Genomic DNA, 6,365 nt, shown 5'->3' on the forward strand with positions numbered 1-6,365 from the left:
TGGCCGTCCAATGGCCAGTGACAGATCTGCCTCAGCCGGGATGAGTGCAATGATCACAATATCAACATGGGCCAGTGAAGCGACATCCTCCACAGCTAGACTGAAGAACAAAAGGACAGCAACTTGTCTTTCCCTTCCCCGATTCCCCAACGCTGTTCTCAATAAATTCCTCAATAAAATCCCCCAATTCCTCAATAAAATCTTAAAAAAAAAAGAAAAGAATACATTAGATGGATTCAACAGTAGATTAGATGAAGCAGAGGATTGAATCAATGATTTGGAAGAGAAGGTAGCAGAAAACACCCAATCGGAACGGCAAAAAGATAAAAGAATCCAAAAAAATGAGGGGAGTTTAAGAGGCTTGTGGGACATCAAGCACATCAATATTTACATCACAGGGAGAGGGAACAAGGAATTGAGAACTTATTTGAAGAAATGATGACCGAGAACTTCCCTAACCTGGTAAAGGAAATAGACATACAAGCCGAGGAAGCGCAGAGAGGCCCAAACAAGATGAAACCAAACAGGCTCCCACCAAGACACATAATTAGAATGCCAAAGGTTAAATACAGAGAGAATCTTAAAAGCAGCAAGAGAAAAGCAGTTACTACAAGGGAGTTCCCATAAGACTGTCAGCTGATTTCTCAATAGAAACTTTGCCGGTCAGAAGGGATTGGCAGGAAATATTCAAAGTGATGAAAACCAAGAACCTATAACCAAGATTACCCAGCAAAGCTATCATTTAGAATTGAAGGACAGATAAAGAGCATTACAAGAAATGTTGGACTTATTTAAGAAGAAAAAAGATAAAAAATATGAATAATAAAATGGCAATAACTACATATCTATCAACAATTACTTTAAATGTAAATGGATTAAATGCTCCAATCAAAAGACATAGGAGGGCTGAATGGATAAGAAAACAAAACCGTTACATATGCTGCCTACAAGAGACTCACTCAGATTGAAAGACTCACACAGATGGAAAGTAAAGGGATGGGAAAAAGATATTTCATGAAAATGAAACCAAAAAAGCTGGGGCAGCAATAGTTATACCAGACAAAATAGACTTTAAAACAGGCTGTAACAAGAGACAAGAAGGACCCAGTAATCCCACTTCTAAGTAGTTATCCGAAGAAACCCAAAATGCGTCTTTGAGGGAACATTTTCATCCATATGTTCACTGCAGCATTGTTTACAATGGCCAAGATAGAGGTACCTGAGTGTCCATTAATGGATGAGTGGATAGGAAGAGGCGATACATATGCACAGTGGAATATTAGCATAAAACAGAATGAAATCTACCATCTGCAACAACCTGGATGGACCTAGAGGGTGTTGTGCTGAGTGGAGTAAGCCAGACAGAGAAGGACAAATGCCCTATGACTTCACTTATATGTGGAGTGTAGAGAACACAATAAACAAATAAACAACAGAAACAAACTCATAGATACAGAGACCGTTTTGATGGTTACTGGATTGGGAAGATTGGGGTAAAGGAGGGAAGGGATTAAGAGGTACAAATTGGTAGTTATAGAATAACCATGGGGATGTAGAGTATAGCATGGGGAATATAGTCAGTATTGTAATAACTATGGTGTCAGATGGGTACTGGATTTATCAGGGTGATTACTTCTTAAGTTATATATGTCCAATTACTGTGTTGTGCACCTGAAACGAATATATTGTATGTCAACTGTAATTGAAAAAAAAATTAAAAATAAAAAGAATAAGTAGAGGGCAGGAAGCCGGAGTACCAGGTATTGGATAAAGATCCTTGGTTACCCTTCTCGTTGGGAAGCCTAACCCTTGTGTCCGCAAGCCCAGCACTCAGAGTCGGTGTGTACTCAACCCCTGAGTGCTTCTGGCTTCTGCAGCCACAAGGCCTGGGGCCTTCTTGAGTCTGGCTGTTTGTTGTACTCTCAAGGTCGGAGAACTGCCTTGCCTTCTGGTTTGTTTTAATCAGAATTGTGCTTATGTCTGGCTTGGATTAAAGGGTCATTGCGTTTATCCAGGATTGGGTTTAGCAGTGGATCTGGTGGAAGGGCTAGACAGAAGGTAAGGAAACCTTTGGAAAGGTGCGTCTTGGGCTGTTTAGGAGGGAAGTGAAGCGTTGAGGGTGTGGAGACCAGGAGATGAGGCAAGTTTAAAGACTGGGATGCAGATTGGGGCAAGATAGCAACAGGCAGGTTGTTCCAGGCTATGGGCAGAGAAGAATTTTAGGCTTAGAGAATTTGGGAGAGGGCCTTGTTTTGAGGCTCTTTGGGACTGTAATGTACGCCCTCAGAGTTTTAGATGGGGGAAGCTGATTCCCATCTCAGGGCTCTAGACTGTAAAACCAATATGGTCTCCTTGGAAGGAGATGGATGGTTGCCTGTCCAGTCACACAGAGACAAGGATGGAATGTGTCCATGTAGGAGGGGAGTCAGTTGAAGGGACTGGCACAGAGGCAGAGACAGAGCTGAACCACTGGCCTGGGTAGTCGGGCTCGGTGGAGAACCCGTCCCAGAAGTGAAGATGCATGCAGCGAGCATGAGCCGCGAGGTCAGGTGCCCGTGTGGCGTCCCTGTAGAGGGATGGGGGCCTCAGGCCAGGGTGCTGTTGCCCCGGAACACCATCCGGACTCCGCCCTCCTGGGTTGAGTGTGTGCCCACTCAGCAGTTTCCCATTATAAGTGGGCTTCCCATGTGGGAGGTAATATGATGATCATGTTAATTTCTAGTGTCCTGTTACCTGGGATGGGTTTGTATTTCTGTGCATTGAGCAGTTAGCACTGAGAGAATGCAGCACGTTACGTGCAAGGCGTCAGGTTTATGTGGCTGTTGTGTTTCTTATTGTAAATTGATAAATGGGCATGCAGATTTCTTGAGTGAGATGAATGTCTATTTGGACCTGGGAGATCTGGCTTTTGGGCCTGTGGTGGCCCCAGGCGGTGAGCACCGCCAGGTCAGGCTCCTTGAGAGATGGTGCTGGCCTCATCTCCCTGAGAAAGGCTGTATAGTGATGGAGCAGGGACTGTGAGCAAGTGTCTCACTTCCTGCAGAGCTCTTTGAGCCTCTCAGGTGACTCTTCTCTCTGACCCTGCTCTCCATCTGGCTGACTGGGTCACCACAGAAATGTTGCCTCCTCAGACAGTCTTCCCTAACCTTCAATCTGAGTTTTCTGTTATTCTCTTTTCCTCATAGAACTTGCTGTGCTCTGTAGTAATAACAGTGTGTGTGGGAACGTGGTCTTTCCTGACTGGATGGAGGCGTGGGCTGGGCGGAGGCCTCGTGGCTGTGGTCACCATGCATCACCCCTGCTGCAGGCAAGTGCCGGCACCAAGCAGGCGTTCAGTAGTATTGGCAAAATGGGTGAACGTCCAGGCCGTGGTTGGTACTGCTGAGAGGGGAAGGGCCTACAGGACCCCAGGGAGCTGTGAGGCGCAGTATTGCTGGGTAAGCGGAAACCCTGCCCGGGGGCAGGGTGGGAGTGGGGGGCTGAAAAGCTCTCTGTGGGACTGCGGTGTGCCACGTGTTACCTGCTCTGNCGATGGTCTTAGGCGACCCCTGTGAAAGGGTCGTTCGACCCCCAAAGGGGTTGCGACCCACAGGTTGAGAACTGCTGCTTTTGGGGCTTTTGATGTCCTTGTGTGCCAGTAGACCTCAGGTGGGGACATCCATTGCATCAGGTTGCCTTTGAACTTCTAAAGGAAGGAATAAGGGCCTCCCTTTTCTTCTAAGAGGTTCCTTGGTCCAGATGCAAATTGGACCAGTGGATTTTGAATTATTGGGAAGGGAAACCTTAGAACCCAGAAGATTATTTTTCCAGGGCAGTGGGTACTTGGTTTCCTGATAACTTCCCTACCTAAGAGGGCTGACTCCCAGAACTCTTATTGTTGCCAAACCTCCAGAGGCCTCTGAGACCTCTGAAGATCTGTCTCCCTAGGCTCCTGCTACGTATCATAAAGGTTACCGAGTAGGGCTCTGTGGGTAGGGAGGCATCTTGATCAGTTTTGTGACTTAGAACGATAACTATATAGTATAAAAGTTGAATCAGTGATAAGGTCTTGAAATAGGGTAGAAACTGGGACTACAGATGAAGAGTCAGATTTACTGTTTTAAAGAAACAAAAGAAAAACTTGTTACTAAGGCAGAATTGACAGGATTTGGTGACCTCTTGGATATAGGTCAAAGATAGCTTAAAGCTTGTTTAACTTGGTGCATAGTAAGGACTTGAGTCAGGGTGTGGAATAGGATAAAAAATGTGTGAAGGTCAAGGTGATGAAGTAATTTTTGGACACATTGATATATCTATAGGATATCCTAGTAAAGATGTCTGGTGGGCAATTGAATAACTGGAGTAATCAGCACCCAGGTGAGATCTGAAGTTGTGAAAGCATTGAGATAACCAGGAAAAGTGTAGAATGAGGAAAGTGGGTGACTGAGGGATGACTTGGGGAGAAGGAGGAATCCTGGAACACAAGGAGACCAAGATAGACTGCATTAGAGAAGTAGAACAGACGTTGTGGGAGAGTGGTTTCCAGTGACCAGAAGCGGGTAGATAGCTGCACGAAGGGAGATGGAAAGTCGGGAGTGCCAGATACCAGAGCTAATGGTGGATACCTGAAGTACCGGTCAGAGGTTTTGGTTGCAAATTACCAAAAGTGACTCTGGCTAATTTAAGTATATAGGAAATCATTAGAAAGATGTGGGGGAAGTTATTAATACAAAACCTATGGGAAGTTGAGAAAGCCACACCCAGAAAACTGACCACAGCCAAAGGAAGCCAGGCAGTCAGAACCACAGACAGGCAACACGAGCCGTCTGGTTTTGGTTGCCCCACGACTGCTGCTACAGCTGTCACCTCCGGGCCCTGGTGTTGCTGTCACTGACAAAGTGATTTCTTTGTTGAGCCTTCCCCTTGTAGTCCAGTATGCAGACACAGGCGGCCGCCATATCTGTCTCCATCAACCTGGCTAACACTGTTCACCCTGTCCCACCCAACTTGCAGGCTTACCCAAGCTGCCTCCAGTGGATTTTCCATACAAATGGCCTGTCTTGGCTCATGCAGCGAACTTTTCTAAAATCTCTCAAAGATTCACAAACCCCAAACAAGCAGCATCGGGCCTCAGCATGCCCTGCGCCTCTTGCTGAGCAGCCCCAAGCCCGGCACTAGCAGCAGCTGGTCTCAGTTCACAGCTGAGCCTCTACCAGGTGCCTCCCAGACCAGCACAAGTGACAATCATCTGCAGGTCACTTTGTAGCTCATACTGAGTGGCCCTGGGCAGGGCACAGGCAGCAGCTGACCTTGGCCTGTAACAGAGCCCTTCCCTAGAGGCCCCAGAACCAACATACCCAGTGGTCACCTTTAGACCACACCAGAGCACCACCCAACCCAGAAGACACACCCAAAGGGCAGATAGGGCAGGCACCAGAACCTCACTAAAGTGAATCCTGCTCTGTCGGGTCAGCCCCTGCACAACAGCTCCCCCACTGTAGTCATGGTCAGTCCTCACAGCCAGTTAGCCTGAGGGTCAGTCCCTCCCATTGACATGCCAACAGCAATCAAGGCTCAGCTACAACAAGTGGCAACATACAGCCCACACCAGGGACACACCTGGAGCACCCGGCTCAGTTCATGAGAGAGACTGTGCCACTGGGCCCCACAGGACACCTGCATAAGGACACTCGACTACATAAGGCCATGCTACTAAGACTGGGAGATGTAGCAGCTCTACCTAATACATAGAAACAAACAATGGGAGGCAGCCAAAATGAGACAAAGAAGCATGTCCCAAATGAAAGAACAAAGCTCCAAAAAATAAAATAAAATAACAAAACAAAAAGCTAAACAAAATGGAGAAAAGCACTCTACCAGATGCATAGTTCAAAATGTTGGTTATAAGCGTACTCAGTGATCTCAGGGAGAACTTCAACAAAGAGATAGAAAACATAAAAATAGATATAGAAAACATGAAAAAGAACCAGTCAGAAATGAAGAATACATTAGATGGGCCGGCCGAGTGGCTCACTGGTTAAGAGTTGGCTTGGGAGCACAAGCTCTGAGCAGCAGGGCCGCCGGTTTGGATCCCACATGGGCCAGTGACTCTGCACCTTCTACAGCTAAAATGGTGAACAACAGCTTGACCTCGAGCTGCTGTGAGTGGCCGGCGATGGCATAGGCTGCAGTGGAGCTGCAGTGGGCTGCTGTAAGCTACCGTGAGTGGCTAGCAGCCAGTGTGAGCGGGCAGCAGCCGGTGTGAGCGCCAGCAGCCAGCGTGAGCTACCATGAGCCGCCATGAGTGGCCGTCCAATGGCCAGTGACAGATCTGCCTCAGCCGGGATGAGTGCAATGATCACAATATCAACATGGGCCAGTGAAGC

The 6,365-nt window shown here is 47.3% G+C and overlaps 1 protein-coding gene across 2 annotated transcripts in view; it reads left to right on the top strand.

Moving 5' to 3' along the window:
• Positions 1 to 6,365, top strand: part of CYTH3 (cytohesin 3) — a 69,237-nt gene that overhangs the window by 22,376 nt on the left and 40,496 nt on the right. Inside the window, exon 1 of one of the 2 annotated variants that reach the window (XM_019637449.1) lies at positions 3,325 to 3,437. The exons of the other annotated variant lie outside the window; for it this stretch is intronic. The gene's annotated coding sequence lies outside the window, so the exon portion shown is untranslated. Of the gene's footprint in view, positions 1 to 3,324; positions 3,438 to 6,365 lie in introns of those variants that run through there. 2 annotated transcript variants of the gene reach the window in all.

Source organism: Hipposideros armiger, unplaced genomic scaffold (genome assembly GCF_001890085.2).
Source record: "Hipposideros armiger isolate ML-2016 unplaced genomic scaffold, ASM189008v1 scaffold_33, whole genome shotgun sequence".
NCBI classification, from domain to species: domain Eukaryota; kingdom Metazoa; phylum Chordata; class Mammalia; order Chiroptera; family Hipposideridae; genus Hipposideros; species Hipposideros armiger.